Below are 27949 nucleotides of genomic sequence, written 5' to 3'. Positions count from 1 at the left end.
ACTGTACCTCTTAAATGCTTATTTACAAAGATATGGTTATAGGCTGGTACGAGGATTTTTGTTACCTCCCTTGGCCACATTTTTAAAAATGTTTCCTAGTAATTTGTGTTCTGCAAGAAATGAAACTGAGCCATGGTTGTGCAGAAACTTGATAATGTCCTCCCGGGAGGGCTACATTGCTCAGCCTGCTGGGGACAAGCAACCTTTATCTACTCTCTTACTGTGGGTCCTCAACACCTCTGTCGTGGATGTATTTGGAACCAGGAGTTTGGTAGGACAAAAGATGTTTTAAGAATTTAAAGAGAAAAGGAGCCTCCTACAGTGAACTCAATCCCGTGCCGAAATTATTGCGGTTCCTGCTTCCAACACCGCATGTGTTCTGGCTTTTAGCAGGATTGTTCTCCCAGCTCTGCTCTGAAATGTAAAGCCCCATTGCCCACTGCAAGTCTTAATGAAAAGCAGCTCATAAGCAAGTTACGTAACCTAATTGTAATCCAGGGATCAGCTTGGTTATATTATTTAAAGAAATAGCATCCATTTTCCGTGACCTGATTTAGAAAAGAAACCCAGGGAAGAAAAAAAAAAAAAAAACAATTCAGCACTTGGCTCCCTCTGCTTATTCTAATGAGAGTGCTTGTAAATAATTCAGAAACAATGATTTTTAAGAACATTAAACCCAACTTAGCTCAGGGTTATATCTCAAGGCAGTTTAGCTGCTTAAAGCAAATTGTATTTGATCTTGAAATATGGAGCTTATTTTTGCAGACAGTTTAGACATTTAGCACATTTAATTTCCTCATCAATTCAACACATGTGGAACACTGATTAGAGGCAAGATGCTGGGGAATGCTAAGATGCATAAGACCTACTCTCAGGAAGCTTCAAGTCTAGTTAGGGTTAATAATAATAATAATAACAATGATAATAATAATGTATCATCACTGGTTCATTAACTGAAACAAATGTACCATATAATATAAGATGTAACAGCAGGGAAAACAGAGTCAGTGGTTGCTGGAAGGCTTACAGTAACTCTGTACTATCTTTGCAACTTTTCTGTAAGTCTAAAACTATCCTAAAATTAAAAGTTTATTTTTAAGAACCTGGTTAGGGAAACAGTTGGATACACAAATAGAAACATATCCATTCTTATTGCCTGGTTTATACAAATTAAGCCAGGCCTGCCTAATAGGCAGCTTCACAAGTGGTATGATTATTTTATGAACTTCAGAAACACAAAACTGGATAATCAGAGTCCTGGTTCATGTTAATAGTATGTCAAAAATCCAGGACTATCATTAGTCCTTTGGTCTTTTCATAAACCTCATTTAATTAATTTATACTGTATGTATCATAATAATATAATAAAGGACTCATGGACTCACCTCTCAACCCAAGCGCTAAAGGACCTCCATGATTTACACTGACTCATGTGTTCCTCCTCTGTGCCATTCCCCGCCTTCCTCTCAGCAGTAACCATTCTCTTAAATTTTGTTTTTATCATATCCTTGCTTTTCTTTACATTTTATTACATACATGTGTGGGCCTAAACAATATGCTAGTTTATTTATGTTTGAACTTATTATACATTGCCTTCTGGGACTTATTCCTTTGGCTCAACATTATGTTCCCTATATTTATTAATAATATTGTGGTTATAGTTAATTCACTTTCGCTGTTGTGTAACATTCAACAGCAGAACTGTACCACAAATTTAATCATTTTCACCAGTGGTTTCTAAGTTTTTGTTACAATGGATTCTGCCATGAACATTCTTAGTACATGTGTACATGAGCATTCTGCCATAAGCCCTAGTATATACATGTATGCATTAGTACATGTGTGTCCTGATAAACATGCACTAATGTTTCCAGTGAACCAGAGCTTGATGAGACTGAACAATCTTAAAACTTCATAAGAAGCCCAATAGTTTACTTACAGCAAATATGTCCAGGGAAGAGCATATAATATAAATTCTTCACCTTTGAGGCAAAGGAAAATATGAATTACACACTAATTCCATGTCAGGATTTAACTGTGCCATAAAACCCAAATTAATAATGGCTTAAACATATGTGTTGCTCTCATGTAAAACGTCCAGAGATAAGAAGCCTTGAGCTAGTATGGCAAGATCCTCAAAACTGTCATGGATCCAGGCTTCTTTGAGCTTGCCAGTTGGCTATCTCTAGGGTGTGACCTTTATCTTCATGGTCCAAAGAGCTGTCCAATTTCTAACCATTCTATCTGTTTCTCTGTCAATAAAAAGGAAAAAGAAAGGAAGAAGAATATGCATCTTCCATTCAAGAACCCTTTCCCTGAGTCACATATGACATTTCTAATTACATCTCATTTACCAGAAGGTAGACACATGGCTACATCTAGTTTCAAGAGAGGCTGTAAAATGTAGTCTTTATTCTGGGCATCCCTGTACTCAGCTAAAAATTCTATTACTAAAGAAGAATGAGAAAAAGGACTTTGAAGACAGTTAGCAGTCTCTGAATTGTCATAGCTAAGCTCTGTGAGAGCAGAATATAAACCAACCCAACAAGGATTTATGTTGAAAAGTATAAAGAAAAAAATAAACACTGATAAATCACCACCCAATGATTAACACTGTTAACCTTTTGAGATATATTCTTCCAGACACATTTATCCATATATACAACCACATATATTTCCAATTTATCCATAACTATGCCTATATTTGCTTCCTGGTGGCTCAGAGGTAAAGAATTTGCCTGCCAATGCTGGAGACAAGGGCTTGATCCCTGGTCTGGGAAAACCCCTGGAGAAGGAGATGGCAACCCACTCTAGTCTTCTTGCCTGGGAAATCCCATGGACAGAGGAGACTAGCAGGCTACAGTCCATGCAGTCACAAATGAGCCAGACGTGACTTAGCAACTAAACAACAACAACAATACCTATATTTATACAAATATATTAGTGCACTGTTTTTAAAGGGACTATTTAAACCATCACAATAAGTCAAAGGGAAAGAAGTCTTGGTTGTTTCTCTCCCTATGATCCTCTTCATAAACTTCATTGGAAATGTAGTATTGCAGGAACTAGAGGAAAGAGGAGAATGTGCTCTATAATTGTATTTTTTAATTTCTCAGAGTTGCCAAATGCAAAATAGCTTAAGCTGCATACAGGGTGCTCTAGAAGAATTGAAAGGTGAATTTGAAAGAAAAATGGGACTTCCCCGGTGGCCCAGTGGTTAAGGCTTTATGCTGCTATTGCAGGGGGCATGCATTCCATCCCTGGTTGGGAAACAAAGATTCCACTGCCACACAGCATGACCAGGAAATATAAACAAATAATATAGTTATTGGATGGACCTAGAAAATATTATGCTTAGTGAAATAAGTCAGATAGAGAAAGAAAAATACTATATGATATCACTTGTACATGAAATCTAAAAGATAATAAAAATGAATGTACATACAAAACAGAAACAGACTCATAAATATAGAAAACAAACTTGTGGTTGCTAAGGGGGAGAGGGAAGTGAGGAGGGACAAAGTAGGGGTATGGGGTTAACTGATATGACATTAAAATTGTTATGTGGAGTGTTTTGGTTCTGACAACATGAGCTAGCTATTGTGGACCAACTTTTATTGCAAGTATATTAAAATGCTATATATTTCCCTGATGGCTCAGTGGTAAAGAATCTTCCCGTGATGTAGGAGATGTGGGCTCGATCCCTGGGTCAGGAAGATCCCCTGGAGGAGGACCTGGCAACTTACTCCAGTATCCTTGCCTGGAGAATCCCATGGACAGAGGAAACTACAGTCTATGGGGTTGCAAAGAGTCAGACAGGACTGAGCACACACACACACATATAGGGTAATACAAAAATTTAATTATATAGTCAAGATTGAGAAAAAGGAAGAAGGAAAATAAGAAGAAGCAGGACCACAGATGTCAAGAACAAAAAGTGAATTCAAAAGTCAGATCACTATACTCCAGGTATCCTGTAGTAACCTGGAAAAATGAGATACTAAACCCAGGTATAAGGTTTAGAATTGGAAACTGGGATTGATAATCCACATGGGGAAAAGTCACATGTCTCTCAACTTGAAAAAGGCAGAGTGCTGGAGCTGGAACACTCATAGCCTATTAAATCCATGACAAAGCAACTGAAAAAAAGTTATCCTGATGATGCACGAAAGTCACAAAGAAGTTTTGTACCTAATACCAGATGGACTAAACCTCCAGTGGGGGAATAAAACCTCTAAACTACCTGAGTGAAGGTATGACACCCATGCAATGGCCCCCCACTCCAGTGCTCTGGCCTGGAAAACCCCATGGGTGGAGGAGCCTGGTAGGCTGCAGTCCATGGGATGCAAAGAGTCGGACACGACTGAGCGACTTCACTTTCACTTTTCACTTTCATGCATTGGAGAAGGAAATGGCAACCCACTCCAGTGTTCTTGCCTGGAGAATCCCAGGGACGAGGGAGCCTGGTAGGCTGTCGTCTATGGGGTCGTGCAGAGTCGGACACAACTAAAGCAACTTAGCAGTAGCAGCAGCAAGGTACAGAGATCCCCAGATTGGTCCAGGACTCATAAAGTTTCTCAAACCCTGGTAAGAAAAATAAAAAACATCAAAATAGAGTGACTTCTATAGGTCAAGGCACTAAGATGATGAAAAAAGAACATCCTATATTCCTCCCCCCCAAAAATGAGCTCATAGTATTAAAAACAGATGAAGAAATGAACCAGTATCAAGCAGAGCTCATAGACACAACAATGCTAAGAGTCAGTGTGCTAACAACCAGGTATAAAAGCAAATCAGAAAGAGACTACTAGATATTTAAATTAAAATGTTTAAGGAATTGACACCAAAAACAATTCTTAAAAGGAAAAATTGACAAATCAGATCTCTCTCTGTTTTGCAATAGATCCCATCAAGAAGATGAAAAGATAAGCTACAGACTGGGAGAAATTATTTGCAAACCACATATCCAACGAATAACTTGTATTTAGAATATATAAGAACTCTCAAAACTGAGCAGTTTTTAAAAATCCAGTTAGAAAATGGGCAAAAGATATGAACAAACATTTCTCCAAAGAAGATATGCAGATGACACATGCACACAAAGAAGTGCTAAACATCATTAGCCACTGGGGAAATCCAAAGCCCAACAACTATGAGATGTCACTACGCACCTGTTAGAATGTTGAGGATGTGAAGAAACTGAATTGGGCATACGATTATAGGAATATTAAATGATATTGCCATTCTGGAATACAGTTTGGCTATTTCTTTTTAAACTAAACATGCAACTAACATACGACATATCAATTGAACTCTTGGGCACTTATTCCAGAGAGATAAAAACCTATTTTCACACAAAACCTGCATATGAATATTCATAACATCTTTATTCATATCAGGCTAAAATGGAAATAACCCAGATTTCTTTCAACTGGTGAATGGTTAAACAACTGTGGAATATATCGTAGAATATTACTGAGCAATAAAAAGGAGTAACCTATTAATACACACATGACTTGGATAGATCTTGAGGAAATAACGCTGAATAAAACAAACCACTTCCAAAGGTTATACATTGTATTACTCCATTTATATCACATTCTTGAAATAACCAAATTATAGACATTGAGAACAGATTTGTGGGTGCCAGGGGTTAGGAACAGGGTGGGTGAATGAAGGAAGTAGGTGTGGCTCTGAAGAGCAGCATTACCCCTGGGGTGATGCACAGTTCTGAATCTTCATTGTGCTGGTTGTTACACAAAGCTATATGTGTCATAAGAGTGCATAAAATTACACACACACACGTACTGGTGAAATCTGAATTAAACAATTGGTTAAAAATATACAAAAAAGGAAAGACACCACAATGAAGAAAATCTGGGAGATTAAAAAAAAAAACTCTTAGAAATAAATATTGTCACAAAATTAAAAGCTTAACAGGTAAGTTAAACAGCGGATTAGACACAGCTGAGAAAGAATCCATTACCTAGAAAATAGATTTGCATAAATCACACAGAATGCAGTACAGACAGATGAAAGAGGTGGAATATGCATGACAGACGCTAAGAGAGAGAAGACACAATAAGATATTGTGATGCCTCTAATAGGAGTTCCTGGAGGAGGAAATAGGAGGAGAGACAGAGCTCAGAACAAACGGATCAAATTTTTCCATACTCAAAGAAAAAGTAAGTTCTCACACTGAAGGACCCAGCAGGGAAAAGAACCCACACGCAGACAAATGATGGTGGAAGAATCTACAGAATACCAGAGAAAGAGAAAATCTCAAAAGCAACCAGAGGGGAAAAGACATATGACCCCCAAAAGATAGCTATTAGACTGACAACACACTTCTCATCAGCAACAATAGGATCTTAATGACTAGATTAGTATCTTCAAAGAGATAAGAGAAAATAACTATTAAAAAAAAGCTTCACACTTAACTAAAGTTATCTTTCAAAATAAGGCTAACATGGGCTTCCCTGGTGGTCCAGTGGTTAAGACTACTGCTTGCAGCGTCAGGGACACTGGTTTGATCCCTGGTCCAGGAAGATCCCACAGGTCACGGCACAACTATGCCAGTGAGTCGCAACTACGGAAGCCCTTGTACCCTAGAGCCTGTGCTCCACAACATGTGAAGCCACCACAATGAGAAGCCCACGCACCACAACTAGAAAGTAGCCCTCTACTCTTCACAACTAGAAAAAGCCTCTGCAGCAACAAAGACCTAGGACAGCCAATAATAAATAAATATTAAAATAAGGCTAACACAAAGACATTTTCAGACTAACAGAAAAAGTTTATTACTCATAGGCTATCACTGGCTGGAAGATAATGATAGCTACTTCTTCCTGAAGCATCAGAAGAAAGATATTGAAGCAAAAGTGAAGACATGAGATGCAAAAAAGAAAAACACAGTTGAGAGGCCAATTGGTAAACATGTAGATTAAATCTAACAAATACTCATTTGTAAAAATAATATTAGTAACACTGAAGACTAATTGGTGCTTAGAAAAAAGTACAAATAAAATACCACTCAAAAGTAACATGTCAGAGAAAAAAAAAAAAAGTAACATGTCAGCGGGAGGTGGATAAATTTAAAGAATCTAAGGCTTTGCCCTATTTGGGAAGAGGGTAGAACTCTTGGTTAACTTTAAACAATGTTAGGGCACCTGATGGCTCAGAGGTAAAGAATCCACCTGTCCCCAGTGCAAGAGATGCAGGTTTGATTGCTGGGTCAGGAAGATCCTCTGGAGAAGGGAATGGCAGCCCACTCCAGTATTCTTGTCTAGGAAATCCCATCGACAGAGAGCCTGACGGGCTATAGTCCGTGAGTTTGTAAGAGAGTCAGACATGATTTAGCAACAAAACAACAAAAGGCAACTGTACATACTAAATGTTAACTATAACCAAAAACACCTCTAAAAGTGTAGATATACAACATATAACTTTCCAACCAACAGAGGAAAGAAGAGGGGTTTAAAAAAAATCAAGACAGTAGATGACAGAAAAAGAGAAGGGTAAACAGAAAATACAAAATACCTTGCTAAAAATAATACCAAATATAACAGGGATCAAAGTAAAAGAAGAGGGATTCTATCTCTCCACTAATAGTCAGCAATTCTTAGACTGAATTTAAAAAACAAAGAAGTCTGGCCATAAGCTGATGAAAACAAAGGGATGATAAAAATACCAAGAAAATAGGCATTTTTTAAAAGTTGGCACACCAGTATTACTATTATACACAGTAAATGTTAAAGCAAAAAGCATTATTAGTGATAAAGAGTATTATTACTTAATAATAAGAGGAATCATTCTGTGTTTTGTTCAATGCTGTTTTTTCACTGTCTTTAACAATGCCTTGTACACAGTAGGTGTTCAGTAAATGGTTGAATTTATTAAGTCATGAGGACAATATAGACCTAGTAGCCTTAAAATATATAGAGAGCAGAGCTTGACAAAATTCTAGTGAAAATTGATAAATCTACAGTAACACTGGGAGGTTTTTTTTTAACATTTCTTACACATGAAATAAGATCAAAAATACAAACTTTGTTAAAGATATAGATGACTTGTATAATCAACTTAACAAATTCAATGTAATAAGCATATAGAGTACTCTATATCCAATTATGGGCTTCCCTGGTTACTCAGATGGTAAAGTCTGCCTGCAATGCTGGAGACCAAGGTTCAATCCTGGAGTCGGGAAGATTCCTGGAGAAGGAAACGGCAATCCATTCCAGTATTCTTGCCTGGAAAATCCCTTGGATGGAGAAGCCTGGCAGGACACGGTATCGCAAAGAATCGGACACAATTGAGCAACTAACACACACACAACCAACAATCTTAAAATATATAATTTTTCAAGATCAGTTATAAAATTGTATAGAAAACATTTATAAATATTAACTATGTACAAGACCATAGCAGAATTCTTAACAAACACTACAGAATTTACATACAATGTGATGGTGTTAGAAATAAATAAAAATACTGTTAATGTTTGGAACTTTTAAAATACTTTTATTAATTTGGTCTTCAAAGGATAAATAATTATGAATGTGAAATGCATGGAATAAAATAGCAATGAAAACATTGTATATCAAACTCATAGTACAAATAGCACAAAAAGAAAATTTATTGTGTTACATGTATATACTTTTAAAAGAAGTATGAAAATTAATAGAGTTAAGTTTATAAACCCAGATATTAGGAAATGAATAATGGAGTAAAATATCTAAGGTTTAATAAAAAATGGCAGAGAAACTTCTAGTAAGGTTGATCAATGAAAAACAAGAAAGCATAAATAATATTGGAAGTGGTATAAAGATATGATTATGGTTAAAAATTCTTTGATATTTGATATTGGCATGATAAATTAATGCCAATAAATTTGAAAACAAATGATGTGGATTTTTAAGATAAGCTATTAAATTTAACTTAAGAAGAAATAGAAAATATTATTAGTTCTATAATTATAAAAGAAATGGAATAATAGCTAGATCTACCACAAATAATACATGAGGTACATATTACTTTGCAGGAGAGTTCATTTCCAGAAAATGAACTAAAAAACGGAAAGTTCATTTTAGGAGGCTAGTGTATCCTTGATATCAAAACCAGACAATGACTGCACAAGAAAGGAAAATATAGGTCAATCTTGGTTTTGAGCAGAGATGTAAAAAAATCCTACACAAAATAATATTATAGCAATCCCAATCCAAGAATGTCATTTAAAAAAAATAGTGACCAATTAGGTTTATCACACAAATGCAATGATGAGTTACCATAAGAAAAAAATCTCTTATTTCATTACAATGCATTAATAAATTAAAGAAGGAAAACCACATGATCATCTCAGAGGATACAGGAAAAGCACTCAGTAAAATTCAAAATCCACTTATGACTTTTTAAAAACCACAGAACTCTTAGCTAACTAGAAATAGAAGGAGATTTCCTACCCCGAAAAAGAGTATCAAAAACCTGAAGCAAACATGATAGTCAATATGAAAAGTTTAGAAGAACTTTTTAATTCAGGGGGAAAAGACAAGGATAACCATTATCACCACCTCTATTTCACAATGTCCTGGTGGTCCTGTGAAGAAATAAATGTGAAAGAATCGGAACCATAGAAACGAAACTATCAGAGCACATTAATCATACTTGTTTCAAATTCTTCTGCTGCATCTGAGTCTGGTTCTGATGATTGCACTGTCTCTTCAGACTGTGATTTTTGTCTTTTAGCATGCCTTGTAATTTTTTGTTGAAAGCCAGACATGATACACAAATAAAAGGAAGTGAGGTAAATAGACCATTAGTGTGCAGTTTTATATTTGTCTGGATGGGGGTTACCATTATGCAACAATTGTAGGTTGTTGTTGTTATTCAAGTCGCAATGTCCTATCCAGCTCTTTGCAACCCCATGGATTGCAGCACTCCAGACTCTCCCATCCTTCACAATCTCCCAGAGTTTGTTCACACTCATGTCCATTGGGTTGGTGACGCTATCTGAACATCTCATCCTCTACCTCTCCCTTCTCCTTTTGCCTTCAATCTTTCCCAGCACCAGGGTCTTTTCCAATGAGTCACCTCTTTGTATCAAGTGGCCAAAAGATTGGAGCTTTGGCTTCAGCATCAGTCCTTCCAATGAATATTCAGGGTTGATTTCCTTAGGATTGACTGGTTTGATCTCCTTGCCGTACAGGAGACTCTCAAGAGTCTTCTCCAGAACAACTCGAGAGCATTAATTCTTCGTCACTCAGCCTTCTTTATGGTCCAACTCTCACATCTGTACATGATTCTAACTCCACCAGGGGCTAGAGTTGGTATTTCCTATCTTTCAGGTTAGTGGGTCTCCGATAAAACCCCCGTCAGTTAGGCTCTGGTAAAACAGTTTCTGTAGAGGGCAGGCCTTTAAGAACAGAATGTTCTGGGCATATTTCAAAAGAGTTTAAAATCTCTGTACCAAGATACCAAAATCACAGTTAAAAGACAAGTTCCATGTTGGCAAGGTTGTGGAAAAACAGGAACTCTTCATATACAGCTGGTAGATGTCTAAGAGAGCACAGCTTCTCTGAAGAGTAATTTGATGTTATCCAGTAGAACTGAACACATACATATCCTCAGTCAATTCAGTTCAGTCGCTCAGTCATGTCCGACTCTTTGCGACCCCATGAACTGCAGCACGCCAGGCCTCCCTGTTCATCACCAACTCCCGGAGTTCACTCAAACTCATGTCCATCGAGTCCGTGATGCCATCCAGCCATCTCACCCTCTGTTGTCCCCTTCTCCTCCTGCCCCCAATCCCTCCCAGCATTAGAGTCTTTTCCAATGAGTCAACTCTTTGCATGAGGTGGACAAAGGATTGGAGTTTCAGCTTCAACGTCAGTCCTTCCAAAGAACACCCAGGGCTGATCTTCTTTAGAATGGATTGGTTGGATTTCCTTGCAGTTCAGGGACTCTCAAGAGTCTTCTCCAACACCACAGTTCAAAAGCATCAATTCTTTGGCACTCAGGATTCTTCACAGTCCAACTTTCACATCCATACATGACCACTGGAAAAACCATAGCCTTGACTAGATGGACCTTTGTTGGCAAAGTAATGTCTCTGCTTTTCAATATGCTATCTAGGTTGGTCATAACTTTTCTTCCAAGGAGTAAGCGTCTTTTAATTTCATGGCTGCAATCACCATCTGCAGTGATTCTGGAGCCCCCCAAAATAAAGTCTGACACTGTTTCCACTGTTTCCCCATCTATTTCCCATGAAGTGATGGGACCAGATGCCATGATCTTCGTTTTCTGAATTTTGAGCTTTAAGCCAACTTTTTCACTCTCCTCTTTCACTTTCATCAAGAGGCTTTTTAGTTCCTCTTCACTTTCTGCCATAAGGGTGGTGTCATCTGCATATCTGAGGTTATTGGCATTTCTCCTGGCAATCTTGATTACAGTCTGTGCTTCTTCCAGCCCAACGTTTCTCATGATGTACTCTGCATAAAAGTTAACTAAGTAGGGTGATAATATACAGCCTTGACGTACTCCTTTTCCTGTTTGGAACCAGTCTGTTGTTCCATGTCCAGTTCTAACTGTTTCTTCCTGACCTGCATACAGGTTTCTCAAGAGGCAGGTCAGGTGCTCTGGTATTCCCATCTCTTTCAGAATTTTCCACAGTTGATTGTGATCCACACAGTCAAAGGCTTTGGCATAGTCAATAAAGCAGAAATAGGTGTTTTCCTGGAACTCTCTTGCTTTTTCCATGATCCAGCGGATGTTGGCAATTTGATCTCTGGTTCCTCTGCCCTTTCTAAAACCAGCTTGAACATCAGGAAGTTCACGGTTCACATATTGCTGAGGCCTGGCTTGGAGAATTTTGAGCATTACTTTACTAGCGTGTGAGATGAGTGCAATTGTGTGGTAGTTTGAGCATTCTTTGGCTTTGCCTTTCTTTGGGATTGGAATGGAAACTGACCTTTTCCAGTCCTGTGGCCACTGCTGAGTTTTCCAAATTTGCTGACATATTGAGTGCAGCACTTTCACAACATCATCTTCCAGGATTTAAAATAGCTCAACTGGAATTCCATCCCCTCCACTAGCTTTGTTTGTAGTGATGCTTTCTAAGGCCCACTTGACTTCACATTCCAGGATGTCTGGGCTCTAGGTGAACGACAGAATGATCTCTGTTCATTTCCAGGGCAAACCATTCAGTATCACAGTAATCCAAGCCTATGCCCCAACCCACTCCAGTGTTCTTGCCTGGAGAATCCCAGGGATGGGAGAGCCTGGTGGGCTGTGTTCTGTGGGGTCGCACAGAGTCGGACACAACTGAAGCGACTTAGCAGCAGCAGCAGCAGCAGCATGCCCCAACCAGTAACGCTGAAGAAGCTGAACAGTTCTATGAAGACGTACAAGACCTTTTAGAACTAACATCCAAAAAAGATGTCCTTTTCATTATAGGGGACTGGAATGCAAAAGTAAGAAGTTAAGAAACACCTGGGCTAACAGGCAAATTTGGCCTTGGAATATGGAATGAAGCAGGGCAAAGGCTAATAGAGTTTTGCCAAGAGAACACACTGGTCATACATATCCTAGACCTCTGCAATTCCACACTTAGATTTGTACTTGATACTATTTGCCGTATTGAATGCGATGTTGTCTGCATTGACAGTGCAATAGGAATTGTGGGTAAAATGCTGGTGATTTAGCACAAATCAGGATGTAGTAATGAACTTTTATGATTGTTGTTATAATCTTTACTGTCAGGTACTTGAAATAAAATCATCATTGTCACCACCATCAACATCATCCAGGTTTACTTATAAAGTTTATTGATGAAGCAGTGAAAATTAATAAGTTGTATTGAATCTCAACTCTGGCTTCCATGTCTTTTGAATATTAATATCCTGTGAAATGAAATGTAAAAGACACATAAAACATTTCTGCACACCAGGGTAGATGGTTGTCTCTCAAGGAAAAACACTTGTACATGAAAAAAAAAATTTTTTTAAGCTATGAACTGAACTAGCTGCTTTTTTTGTGAAACACCATTTCTACTTGAAAGAAAGACTGACAAACTATGGTTATTCAGACCTGGGATTTTGGCAGGCATTTTCTCATAAATGAACAAAGTGAGCCTGTCACTTCAAGGAAAGAAATTGACTGCATCTGTTGCCAGTGATAAATTTTGAGCTTTCAAGCAAAAGTGAGAATTTTGGAAAACTTAAAATCCACCATTATGACCTTGACAATTTCCCAACTTTCAGAAACTTCTGTGATGAAGTCAGTAGTGATATAAATAAATGTTCTTTTTTGATACTGTATAATGAAATCTGCCAGTGTTCATAAGACATATAATTCAGTGAACCAATGTTTTCCAAATGAGAAAGAAAGATCAATGGATTCTAAGTGTAAAAGAGTATGAGAAGTTCATTGACATGATTTCAGAGTCCACATTTCAACCTTTAAGAAACTATTACTTAATGACTTTTGATTTCGTGTCTTTGATGAAGAGTATCCAAAGTTATCTTAAAAGGCTATTAAAATACTCTTCCCTTTTCCAATTACATACTTGTGTGAAGTCTATTTTTCTTCATATAGTTAAACCAAGACAATGTATTGTAACAGACTGAATACAGAAGCAGATTTGACTTCCATCAAGCCTGGCATTAGAGATTTGACAAAATACAAAACAATGGCTTTCTCACTAATTATTTTTTGTTTGGTAAAACGTAGTTATTTTTCATTAAAAACACATTATGTTTAACATAATGAATTTGTTTTTATTTCTAAATAAATTAGTAAATAAATATTTTTTAATTTCTCAGTTTTAATTTCAGTGTACATGTCAATATATATAATCTACACAAACAAAAGCTATTTGGGGTTCTTAATAATTATAACAGTGTAAAAGGATTCTGAGAGTAAAACTTTGAGAACCACTGCCCTAAGGAAAAAAATCTACCGTATAGTTCCTGAGAGACATGTACAAAACAATTCATTGCAGCCCTTTTGTGATTAAATTTTTTTTTTACTTAAAATCTATCAGTAGGGAATGGATGCGTACATTTTGATATAGTCATATAATAAAGTAGCTCTCTGAAATTAAAATGAATGAACTAGATTTACATGTACTGATGTAGATGATTCTAAAACATGTTCGGTTCAGTTCAGTCGCTCAGTCATGTCCGACTCTTTGTGATTCCATGGACTGCAGCATGCCAGGCCTCCCTGTCCATCACCAACTCCTGGAGCTTACTCAAACTCATGTCCATTGTTGATGAGGCCATCCAACCATCTCATCCTCTGTTGTCCCCTTCTCCTGCCTTCAATCTTTCCCAGCCATTAGGGTCTTTCCCAATGAGTCAATTCTTCGCATCAGGTGGCCAAAGTTAACAGAAGCTTATTTTTAACATTCATTTATTTATTTGACTGCGCCAAGTCTTAGCTGCAGCATGTGGGCTCTTAGTTGTGGAATGTGGGAACTAGTTCCCTGACCAGGGATGGAACCTGGGCCCCCTACATTGGGAGTGTGGAGTCTTAACCCCTGGGTGGCCAGGGAAGTCCCAAGAGAAAATTTTAAATGTTGCAAAAGGTAAGAAATAGAATGATACCATTTACATACATTTCAAAAACAGAGAGAGGATATTGCTTCCGGATACATCCATGTGTAGTAACAGTACATACCCTTGGATGTGTATACACAGGAAGATACATACTAACCTCAGGACATCAGTGGTGAGTGAGGCCAGAGGAAGCACAGGAAGATTTGAAAATATATATATATATATATTATTTTAGAAAAAGATATGAAGTAGTAAATAAGGCACAAAGTTAACATTGGCTAATTGGTATTGTTCTGTACATTTCTATCCATTTGAACCATTCCACTGTTAAAATATACTTATTTTTAAAATGCCTCTGTGCATTTGCTCTCAGTTACGAAAGAAAAATTCAACTGGCTGGTTCCCAGGAGAATACATTTTCTCCATCCGGGGCCAGACAGCCAGCTGTCTCACTTTGCCGTCTGCTTATGGACCCTAATAAATGACTTGGGATATTTGAAGGGTAATGTCTTTTCTGTCTGCAAAGCTCTTGATCCTGGGTTCTCAGTCATGGCTGCAAAGGAAATTCTCCCTCAGATTTCTTACAGAACTCCTGCAGCTGTCAGGCAGGGCAAGAAGCCAGCATACCCAGAGAACAACTTGAGCAGGCATCAGCATAGTTCCCGCTTGGGGCAGGACTCCCAATACAAAGTATCCTGTTCCTTTTCCTTTTCCTTCTGAAGCCAGAGAGCAAGCCTTTGATTCATGTGGCGATGATATCATGTAACCCGCTGGGTGTAGCTGGGCTCTGGGCGTGCATCTGGGAGGCATCTAATCCCCCGAGCACTCCCTGAGCCTCCTGAACCCCACTGGATACATTTCATGGTAGAGCTGAGATGATATTTTTCCCTTTAAGTTCATACATTCAGCTCAGAAGCCATTTAGCTTCCTGGAATTTTTGCAAAGAATACCCTTGGCCATCATTTTCGGCCTTCATAGCCTCTGATAAGGAGAAGAGAGCTTGATATTCTGGTTTTGTTTCTGTTTGAAGAGCACATCCCCAAAGGAATTGTATGTGTCCCAGATTCAACACAGCTGTTAATTAGAGCTGAGAACACTTGGTTGACCCCTGTGCGGCTAATTGCTAGAATTGAGAAGTGTCTCTAAGGGCCTCATATGATAACAACTGAAAATTGTACTGAGCATCACCTAATGCTTCTGGAACCAGTTCAGGACGGAAAGCAATAGGCTCCCTGTGGTTCCTGGCGCGGGAGAAGCAGCTATGTGCTGAAGGAGCAGTATTAAGGATTCTCTTCAGTGATTAAAACACCCACATTTCACTGTGGATGTGTGACTGGAGGCAGTGTGCTCAGAAGGGCTTATCAGAGAACTCGGAACTGTGCAGCCGAGCATCTGTGGCCTACTTCAGAGGACTTCCACTCCTCCTGTGACATCTCACCCCAGTTCCGCTGCCTCCACCCGCTCCCAGGCTGGTGCGGTGGGACACGGTGTAAGACAACTCCTGCTGGGATCTTTGACTAGGTTCTGAAGTGCAACTGAACCTGGCGTCCCATTTCCCCATCTTAAAAGGACAAGTCTAGCTCTCACGACAAGAAAAATGTACAGAAATCACCTCGCTCCCAGGCTGGCACACAAGAGTGGGGACCGCCTCTCCTCCCCATTAACTCTTCGGGCAGAGAAGACGGTGGAGAAAACCAGGAATAGAAAGGTAGGCTGACAGATAGGCAAGAGCTAGGCGCAGTGGCAAAGAGGAGAAAACAGAGACAAGAGAAGTAAAGCAGAAAGTCAGCGAGACAGCCAGGGGGCAGTGGTGAGGAAGAGGAGAGACGGGAGAGGAGGAGGAGGAAGGTGGAAGGGGACCACAGGAGAGAGACAGCCCAACAAAGACAGAGGAGAGGTGGCCCTTCCTCCTTTCCACCCGCCCAGGTCCTGGGAGAGAGTAAAAATCAGCAAAGTTAACTGTGTTTTGGCCTTTTCAGCCAAGAGGCCCAGAGCATACCCCAGATAGTTTAGTGCTCTGGCCGGCTCCGCTCCCTCGGCCTGGCCCAAGGAAAGTTGCCTGGAGCCAGAAGCGTAAAGAGAGACTCATGATCCCTTTTCCAGAAGGGGTCCAAACTGTGGGTCCAATTCCAGGAAGTGACAGCAGCAGAAAGCCACCCCAAGGCAGCCTTGCCCAGAGCCGCAGAGGGGAAGACCCAAAGGGAGGTGGAGGGAAAGGGATCGATTTAGTTTTCTTCTTGACCAAGACTGGCTGATTATAGCACCTTGCTCCAGAGATGGCCTGGAGCCCCATATCCCTTGAGTCTCTGACTGGACCTTTCAGACCTTTTCCTCCTAAGAGACTTCTCTCACTGACAACATGCACGAAGGATGCCCTGTGCACTCAGCCTGTGGTGGGCAGTAGCAAGGGAAACGGGGATGGCAAAGGTGGCTGCTGTCTGTGGGCAATGTGTGCTGGAGAAGAAAATCCAACATATGAGGAATCACAATGTGCAACAGAGCATCAGAGGATGCACTGAGCGAGGTGGTGCAGGCTCAGATTCTGCAGGACCTGGAAGGGGTGGCCAGGGCAGGGCTAGCGTCATCAGGGAGACTTCATGGAGGAGGTGAGACTGGAGGGTAAATACACAGGCAGGGTGCCTGGCTTGGATAAACTGACAAGGCTGACCTCATTTGCTTGGAAGGCCCATTTTAAAGAAGGATGAGAAACCATGGTCCTTTATTGCCATAAATGTACATGGTGCTTTTATTTTGATACTTTTCATATAAATGTTCATCATTATTCCTTATAAGGTTTTTAAGAAATATTTTTTTATTTTCAGAATTGGAAAACATCTTAGATTTTATATAGGCCAGGTCCACTATTGCATTTGAGGAAATGATTACCAAAGAGGTCAAGTGCCTAACTCAAGATCATGCAGTTAAGCAGCTCCAGGAATCTAACTCAGGTCTTTGGGGTTTTGTTTTGTTTCGTTTTTGCCACACTGTGCAGCTTCCAGGATCTTAGCCCCCTGACCAGTGATTGAACTTGGCCCCACAGCAGTGAAAGCACCAAGTCTCAACCACTGGATTGCCAGAGAAGTCCCTAGTTCAGATCTTATTATTCTGCTCAGATGGACTTACCAAAAGTGTATACATGCAATTTTGTTTCCATTTACTAATATATAGAATTATTTCCTATAATAGAGACCTATACTTAAAAAGAGTAATTTTATATGTTTTGCTTCCTTACAGTAGAAGACATATTTGATCATCATAGAAAATTTACCTCTCCTGCATTAGCAGGAGGGTTCTTTACCACTAGCACCACCTGGGAAGTCCAGAAAATACAGGTAAGCGAAAAAAAAAAAAAAAGAAAATCATCCATAATCACAGCATCCAGTTTGTAGACTTTGAAAATCACTAAAAGCATATATTATTTTCATTTGACCTTTACACATAGCTTTATTTCAGGAGCTAGTGTCTCCTGAGAGACATTAAGGAGAAGCATGGTACCATAAAGAAGGCTGAGCACCAAAGAATTGTTGCTTTCAAACTGTGGTGCTGGAAAAGACTCTTGAGAGTCCCTTGGACTGTGAGGAGATCCAACCAGTCAATCCTAAAGGAAATCAGTCCTGAATATTCATTGGAAGGACTGATGCTGAAGCTGAAGGTCCAATAATTTGGCCACCTGATGTGAAGAGCTGACTCATTGGAAAAAACCCTGATGCTGGGAAAGACTGAGTGCAGGGGGAGAAGAGGGAGGCAGAGGAAGAGATGGTTGGATGGCATCATCAACTCAATGGATATGAGTTTGAGCAAACTTGGAGATAGTGAGATAGGGAAGCATGGCATGCTGCAGTCCATGGGGTTGCAAAGAGTCGGACATGGCTTAGGGACCCAACAGCAACATGGTAGCTCAGTGCCAATGCAGGAGGCTCAGGAGATTCGGGTTCGATCCCTGGGTCAGGAAGATTCCCTAGAAGAGGAAAAGACAACCCACTCCAGTATTATTCCCTGGAGAATCCCATGGACAGAGGAGCCTGGCAGTCCATGGGGTCACAAAGAGTCAGACATGACCGAATACCCTTGCACAGTGCACACATGCTAAGCAGGACAACACAGTGGGAAAAGCACAGGGTTTGGAGGCCAAAGATCTAGGTTCAAGCCCATGACTAGCTGTGTGATCTTCAATAAATCAATCAACTTTAGTTTCTTACTTGCAAAATAAAGGAGTTTCAGTGATCCGTTTCTTAGTTTGCTAAAATGTCTTTTCTGGAACTTTAAAATCAAGCATTGTAAGCTTAGAACAGTTAATTAAAACAAAACAAAACACTATCTGATGTTTTTAAAGGAATGTAACAGCATGTTAAAATAGGCCCTTTCTTTTCTCAGGGTTTTAGCTGAGGCTTCAAAGCTGAGAACAATAGGTTTAGGTCTCTCCCTACTCACACACATCATAAGTGAGATACAAGACTGTCTAGGCAGAGCTTGCAGAAAGATCCCTAGAGCTGGTTCTGCCATGGTTAGACACACACACCTCCAGGCTTTGCAAGAAAAGGCTAAGAGAGGAGACTGAGTGATTCTACTGGAAAAAAGTCTTTAGCGAAAGGCTGGCTTGTGGCAACTCAGACAGCAGAACAAAGCCAGTGGGCCTCAGAAGGAACAAACTTCACTGCAGAAACAATACAGAAGTTTGGGCCATGAGGATATAAGGAGGAGAATGGCACTTGGGTTATTTTACAGACTCTACAAGGCTCTTCTAGATAATTCCAACATCAGGGACACTGCTGGGAGCAGGGGTTGGGACAGAGGGTGGGGGAGGCTGCTGGAATCCAAGTGATAAGGGAGGAATTTTAAGAGCCTACATGAAGTAGGTATTATTTGAGCAATGCTACAGTAGAATATCCCAGGGAAGAAGGGTCTCTAAATGAATCCTCAAAAAGCACCCCACCAGAGAAACACCCATTAGATCGGCCATACACAGAGGGCTCTGTGCTCACAACTGCAGGAGCTGCTGAAGACCTTGCCTCTTTTTCTCTAAACCCTCTTTTCTTTTGGGCTCAGCTAGTGTAAGAGGAGGTGAAAAAATAGAGAAGAAATGACTGTGAACTTCCCTCTTCACCATATGGTTGCAAGTCTGGTTGAGCCCCACACTAGTGAAAGGGAGAATTTTAATTGGGATAAGAAGTTGAAGTTTTCATATTAGATTGAACTGTACCTTTCAACACCCATAGGGAGGAAAGAAAGATTGGAGAGAGCAGTTTTAAAGGGCCAGTTATAAGACACAACAAAGTTCCTTTCTGCTTAAATCCTCCCAAGTCCAACTTGTTTATTATATTAATGATAGGTGGATAACTTCGGTGGATTGAAGGAGGATTGACTGCAAAGAGGAGGAGTCAAGTTCAGTCACTCAGTCAGGTCTGACTCTTTTTGTGACCCCATGGACTACAGCACACCAGGCCTCCCTGTCCATCACCAACTCCTGGAGTTTACTCAAACTTACTTATGTCCGTTGAGTCGGTGATGCTATCCAACCATCTCATCCTCTGTCGTCCCCTTCTCCTCCTGCCTTCAATCTTTCCCAGCATCAGGATCTTTTCCAATGAAAAGTTCTTCACATCAGGTGGCCAAAGTGTTGGAGTTTCAGCTTCAGTATCGGTCCTTTCAAAGAATATTCAGGACTGATTTCCTTTAGGATTGACTGGTTGGATCTCCTTGCTGTCCAAGGGACACTCAAGAGTCTTCTCCAACACCACAGTTCAAAAGCATCAATTCTTCAGCATTCTTGTGCCCAGAGGAGGGGTACTTGTGGCCAGATCCCAATTAAGAGGCGATTGTGGTGCAGTGGTAAAGAATCCACCTGCCAGTGCAGGAGACAGGTTCGAATCCTGGGTTGGGAAGATCCCCTGGGGGAGGAAATGGCAACCCACTCCAGTATTCTTGCCAAAAAAATCCCATGGATAGAGGAGCCTGGCAGGCTACAGTCCATGGGGTCACAAGAGCAGGACACGACTGAGTACACGTACACTGTCTACAGATTAAGCAAAAAGGCAACAGTAAATCTGGCAGGAATTAATGACCACTTAGATATGGATGAAAAGTAAGGTAGATGACTCATATTAGGGTCTAAAGACTCTAGTCTGAGACACCAGAGGATGGCAATGATGGAGAGTAATGCCTCTTCTACAGCTAAACATGTGCTCTAGAGAGATTTCACACTTAGGTCAATGATGCCACAGTTTTGGAACTATTCAGTTGAGTTCCTCCTGAGCCAATGGCCTCCAAGCCAATTTATGAGTCATGTGAAAAATCAATCTCATTACTGTTCAAGTATCCATTTTTCATTTAATCCATCATCTAATATACATTCTGTGAAGTGTGCCCTATGGGTTATGTGCTGTTCTAGTCACTGCAGAGGAAAATTCACAGGACACAGGATCAGTCCTCAAGTCACTCACAGTCAACCTCCTCCACCCATTCCAGTTAAATACTGGCGTAACCCTGGGTTTTGTAGTCTTATCCCTTGTGTGTGACGTAACTCCCTAATGTCATTGCTCTTATGTAGAAAAGAGCGGAATATGATGTAAATCAGGCGTGTACCATCTTAAATCTACGACCCTTTATCCATTTGCCCATTTGTCCATTTTGCTTTTTGTCCTACAGAATTTAAGCTGTTATGACAACATGGTCCAGAAATTTGATCTCTGTCCAAACATAAGCAGACACTCAAAACCAGTCTGGAAATCACTGGCACAGAAGGTACCCAAACAGACCCATTTGATTGTTTCTCTCTCACATTCTCTCTTTCACACACACACATACGTACTTGTTCATACCACTCAAATTCAGTTCAGTCTGATAACAATATATATATATATATATCTAGTATTCAGAATATCAAAATTTGGTTCTAAATCCTCTAAGAGATAAATTTTAGAAACAGTTTATTCTTTTCAGAAGCCCAAAACTTAGAGAAATAGATACATTTATAAATAGACATATGTGGTACAAAGTGTGAAATGATGTCATAATAGAATAAACAATAAATTGTAAGACATTAACAAGGAAGAAAGAATCTACACTAACTTGTATTTATGTCGCTTGTTTTCTGGCCCTCAGACACAGAGATCTGAGTTAATAATACTCTTCAATGTATTCAGCAAACATCCTTTGAGCACCTACTATGTGGCAGGCTCCTTTCTAGGTATGGAGGGTAAGCAAATTTTATTCAAGTTGGGGCAATGGAAAGAAGGCAGAGTGATGGCAGAGCACAGTATTAGATGGCTCTTAGCTGAGTGATCAGAGAGAACATCTCTGAGGCTGTGATATTTAAGGAAGATCTGGCTGATAAGAGGGAGTGCTCTGCAAAGGAAGATCAGAAGGATAAGAAACTCAGACAAAGGGAACAGCTACTCCAATGGCCCCAAGCAAGAATAAGTTTCATGTGCTGCAGAGACTAAAAGAAGGCATGTGTGCCTGGAACACTGTGGGCAAGGAGTAGAGACCAGAAGGAGATGGAGTTGGAGAGGTGATCCGATAACTAAGGCTAGACTTTTAAATAATATAAAACTTGGCTGATCCTTAAATGCACGTGAACACATACACACACCACACACAGTTCCAAAAATGTTTCAAGCATTGGCAGAACTGGTGGAATCTATGACTACTTGGAAGAAATAACATTCATTTGGATCATGTTTAAAAACTCATTACTTTATACTCACATCTAATACTTAATTTGACTAGGAAAAACCTTGGGAACAAAAGGATGTTTGTAAACCGTACCTAAACTCTAAGCACTATCCATGATATCACTGAACAGAGTTAAGGAAAAGTAATGGTTCCTATAGAACAATTTGAAAAACAGAGACCCCAAAGATAGTAAGCAAGGTGAGTGGAACAGTTTCAACTATGGGGTAAAGAGTGGCATTTTTTGCTGTTTTTCATTAGGCTGGAGATGATTAAGCCATACTCTCACCATTGGTTTTAGATAAGGCTCCTCTTGCATATTGTTCTTTTCCCCAATCCCTAGTTCACAGGTATCCTTTCTAACATGTTTGAAATATATTCTTGATGGATATGCATCTTTGATAAATAAATGGGTTGTTTTCCATGAATGTGATTTTAATGAGTCAACATGGAATCATTCTATGATAATTGTTATGTCCTTCATTTACTCAAGGCTCTACCTAAAGATCTATCCATGTTGCTCTCTATATCTCTAATTCATCACTTTCAGTTGCTGCAGAGAATTCTCTGATAAGAATTCTTCAAACTTTACTCCCCCATTCCCCTAGAGATGGATACTAGGTTGTTGCATGCTCTCTTTATACAATGAACATCCTCATAAAGCTGTTGTTACACACTGAGGTGAACTACTCTGGGGCATTACAGGGCCATAAAGATTACTTTCACCCAACTTCTCATGGTAAGATTGGATTGTTCTTCCAAACGAAGGTATTAGTCGACATGCCTGTTATATTTTCATAAATGATTTATATAGAACACACTGAGTCTCAGAGGGGCTTCCTTGATGGATCAGCAGATAAAGAATCTACCTCCAATGCAGGAGACACAGGAGATGAGGGTTCAATCCATGGGTCGGGAAGATGCCCTGGAGAGGGAAATGGCAATCACTCCAGTATTCTTGCCTGAAAAATCTCATGGACAGAGGAGACTGGTGGGCTACTGCCCAGAGACCTGTGGTGAGGCATTCAAGGTCAAATAGATATTAAGTCCCAGGGCCAAGATCCAAATCTTCTAATCCAGTTTTAAATCTTTCTCAACTGAGGAAAATGTCTTTCTCAGGAAGGTTACCCTAACCCATGTGGTTGTGCACAATCACAAATGCAAAGTTTAGCTGAGTTACTCCTTATAATTACTCTTCACTGTCCCGCATTCAATGTTTATTTGTTGAATGGTAGCTACAGAAAACACTGCTTTTCTCCTTCAAGAGGTCAGGGTTTTATTTCCTTTCATCACTAAACTACCTACCAACAGGTATGTGCCAGGAATCCACCCCTTCCTTTCCTAGAAGAACTTAAAATCAAATTTCCCCTCATAACCACAATCAACATTAGTACAGACTTTCAAGATCTTTCTGTGGTTCTGTTTTCTTGCATATGCATTTCATGCTCTCAGAATCCCTCAAAATTGACCATTTTACCTGGTCCCTGTTCTTCATTTCCAGAGACCACAAACTCAAAGTTCAGGTCTCAAATATCAAGTCAGTAACGAAGAGAGTTAACCAGGTTAGTGGTCAGTACCCAGTGGATAGCACAGTGATTTTGTTAGGAGTACAATGTTTTATGAGCAAGTATAGCAGAACCATAAACTGGGTCCATTTTAGCAGTGGTTGGTTATGCCCTTGGGTTTGAAATAATTACTTTCCTAGACATGTGGCTCCCAGATGAAATTCATGCTGCGATTTGATATTTTGCATGCAAAAATTTTTTTTTCGCTAGCAGAAATTCATCACCAATATGTCAAGGAATTTGATGACTAAAAATAGTCTCCCTGTAGAGTGCATGAATGTGGTGTGCAGACTTGGAAAGGAAGAATGCACCAGAGAGTCTGTGTGAAAGGGAATGACATCATCAGTGAACTGGAGACCCACCTTTTGACCTGACTAGTATCAAAAGGCCGTCCTGCATGTCAAAAACATTTTGAACCTATTAAATAAGAAATGATTTCAAATGCTTACTGTGGTCAGTATAGTGTAGCACTCAGTCATGTCTGACTATGACCCCATGGACTGACTCCTCTGTCCATGGGATTATCCAGGCAAGAATACTGAAGTGGGTTACCATTTCCTCCTCCAGGGGATCTTCTTGACCCAGGAATCGAACCCACGTCTCCAGGGGTTCCTGCATTGGCAGGCGGATTCTTTATTACTGAGCCACCTGGGAAGCCCTGCTTACTGTGGACACTAGCCTTCACACTGTATTAATTCCCTAAAGGCAATTAGAGAGAGCCCAGCACAAGCTAGTCTTAACATCTCCCTTTCGATTCTGACATGGAATCTGTACTTGGTCCTTGTCTATTCTGTACACAACGAGGTGGAGCCCCCTCTTCCCTACTAGTGGTTCCCCTAGTCCCTGGGGAAAGAAACTACCCCAGTTGCTTCAAAAAGAGAAGAGTATCAAAGCCAGGATTTATCCTGGGGCAAGTGAAGAGCAGTGGGTAATCAAAGATGAAAACTGAGGATATGAACAGGTTTATACTGTATCTCTATGTCCAAGGCCATTATTAAGGCTCTTAGGGCCCAGGGCTGAATTTAATCTGCAAGCTTCAGGCCCAAGAATGGAAGCCAGCTGAGCGCTGCCCGAGGGAGGGAACCTTGCAGCTATCTGGGGGAAGAGCATTCTGCGCTGGGGAGGACAGTTCTGTGTTTGGAGATAACAGCTCCTGGCTTTGAGGAAGTGCCCTCCTGGGAATGGCTGCTCATGACATGGCAGCAGCTATGTCGTCAGGTCAGTTCTGCAGTGTGGTTCTAGGAGTTACTACTAATGTGTATGTGTGTGTGAAAGTCACTCAGTCATGTTTGACTCTTTGCGACCCCATGGACTGTAGCCCACCAGGTTCCTCTGTCCATGGGATTCTCCAGGCAAGAATAATGGAGTAGGTTGCCATTCCCTTCTCCAAAGGATCTTCCTGACCCAGGGATCGAACCCATGTCTCCTGTATTGCAGTCAGATTCTTTATTGTCTGAGCCACCAGCTTAGAGGAGCTACCTAATAAATCCCTTTCTGCCTAAACTAGTGAGTATGGATTTTACTGTAAAACCAAGAACCTGGCCCACTTTTGGAATTAGTCCTAAGAGTTTTCCTTTGTGCTATTCAGTGTATCATACTGCTTTATCTGGCTTATCAGTTTTAAATGAAATCTTTTGATTCCCAGGCTATAAAAGATTAGGAAATATCAGCATATTTATCGTTCTCAATGTTTATTATGGGCTTCCTGGGTGGTGGCTCAGACAGAAAAGAATCTGCCCACACGGGAGACCTGGGATGAGAGATCCTCCCACTGCAATTCAAACCTACTCTGTTTTCAGCTGATAACCCAGGCCCTGGGATGATGAGAAGACAGACTCACCTCATCTCTTGCAGACCCCTGGCTTGTAGTTTTCTCCAGTAAAATCTGATCTTTTAGCCAACACTGCATGATGTTGAGGCATTTATTCTAAACCCTGTTTTACCACGGGTGGTGACCACAAAAGGACTCAACCTGCATTACAGTAAAGATCATTTCTCAGGATGTAAAAACCCCAGATGTCATCAAAGAGGAGATCCATAATTGTAACTCCACATATTAAAAAAAATCAATAAAGTAATAATTACTATAAGCAAAATCTAAAGACAAATGACAAACTGGGGGAAATATTTGCACCTCACATCACAAAGAGCATATTTTCTCATATAAAGAGCTCCTGCAAATCTGTAAGAAAACACCCAGTGGGAAAATGGGCCAATAATATAGATAGACAGTTTGTAGAAAAGGAAGTACAAAGGGGGAAAACACTAAGACAAATGATTCTTGAATATGCAAAAAGAGAAAATGTTATTTCAAAATATACTAAGACTCCATTTTGCACCTCTTAGAATGGCATAGACCAAAATGTATGATAGTCCATGGTGTTGACAAGGATCTGGGGAAATAGGCATGCTTACTGATGTGAGTATAAATTAGTACCACCTCTAGGTAATGTTCAAATGATAAATGCACATATCCTTTTAACCCATATTCCAATCTTAGGGCTTTATTCTACAGATACACTTGCATACATATCCATTGCATTATGTACATTGCAGCATTGTCTGTGAGAGCAAACTATTTCAAGTCATCTGAAAGCAACAAGGAGAATAAGAAAATTCACTTTTGATGAAATGACTAAGCTGCTTTTACCATGAACCTTAGTATATATGAAGGAAGGCTGTTTTCCATGGTGATAATCCAGCCTGAGAAAGAAACGAGATCCAGGCAGAAGACTGCACACGGTAGAGCTGGAAGCTGTGCAGCAGTGAGTGAGTGCTCACTCATGCTTGACTCTTTGCAACCCCATGAACTGTAGCCCGCCTGGCTTCTCTATCCATGGGATTCTCCTGGCAAAAATACTGGAGAGGGCTGCTATTTCCTCCTCCAGGGGATATTCCCAACCCAGGGATTGAACTCATATCTCCTGAATTGGCAGGCAGATTCTTTCACCACTGAACCACCTAGGATGCCACACAGAGCCAGCAGCACTCAGCTCAAACACAAGTGGATTCCTGACGTGCAGAACCAACAATACTTTGCTTAGAAAAAGAATTGGTGCGTTGGCAGCTGAAGTTTCCTTGGACACTTTTGGAGACCACAGAGGGCAGGGGCAGCAGGTGAGGAAAGAAGGTTGCAGATCCATCAATGGTGACCCATCCAGGTGGAAGAATAGCTGTCAGTAAGTAATAGGCTGTCCTGCAGGTGCTAACCTTTTCCTCTGAGGAGAAGAAAGGGATAGACCAGCTCATACAAGCACACATACAAAGCCCTGGGAGCTCCAGGAGAGGTTTGACACTCTGCTCTGGTCCCTTCTCAACAAGAATTTCAACAAACAGGTTGTCTCAGCAGAGGTGTCTCAGAAGACACTGTTCATATGGTATTCTATGTGAACGGTGCCCCTTGGAGAGAATACAACATGGATATTGTTCCCTTGTGGCTCAGCTGGTAAAAGAATCCACCTGCAGTGCGGGAGACCTAGGTTCAATCCCTGGGTTGGGAAGATCCCCTGGAGAAGGGAAAGGCTACCCACTCCAGTATTCTGGCCTGGAGAATTCCATGGACTTCATAACCCACGGGATCGCAAAGAGCTGGACACGACTGAGTGACTTTCATTTTCACTTTTTTTCCTTCGGAAATGGATAGTGAGTCAACCCTGCAGGAAGAAATGCCCTTACTAAAGCAGGGAAATGATCACAAGGGGACCAGCCTAGCTCTTTCCAAAAAGACAAGAAAAAAGGAGGAAATCAGGAGGAAAAATCGCTGGTAGATAAAGAATGGCTGCAGAGGGACTTCGCTGGTGGTCCAGTGGTTAAGACTCTGTGCTCCCAGTGCAGCGTTCTGTTAGGCAGGGTGGTCGGCTCAATGAGGTGCATAACAGCGCAGGGCACCTGAGTCATGCTTCTTGTTTTCTTGAAGAACATTCCTTAACCAAATAAGGAAAGATTTCTATATGCGATAGCATAAGGAAGGCGTTGCATGAGCTCATTCTGCCTGTCCAATCAGGTATCGCCAAGTACCCTGTAACTGAGACAAAGAGCTGACTGTATATAAACCGCCATACTGCTTTGTTGGGGGCTCTCCTCTGATTCCGCTGCGTCAGATGAGGCTTGAGCCGTAGCGCGCTAGAAATAAAAAATTCCCTTCTTGCTTTTGCATTACCA

Source organism: Ovis canadensis, chromosome 3, assembly GCF_042477335.2.
Source record: "Ovis canadensis isolate MfBH-ARS-UI-01 breed Bighorn chromosome 3, ARS-UI_OviCan_v2, whole genome shotgun sequence".
In the NCBI taxonomy this organism is placed as follows: domain Eukaryota; kingdom Metazoa; phylum Chordata; class Mammalia; order Artiodactyla; family Bovidae; genus Ovis; species Ovis canadensis.
Note: the sequence above shows the minus strand (reverse complement) of the source record.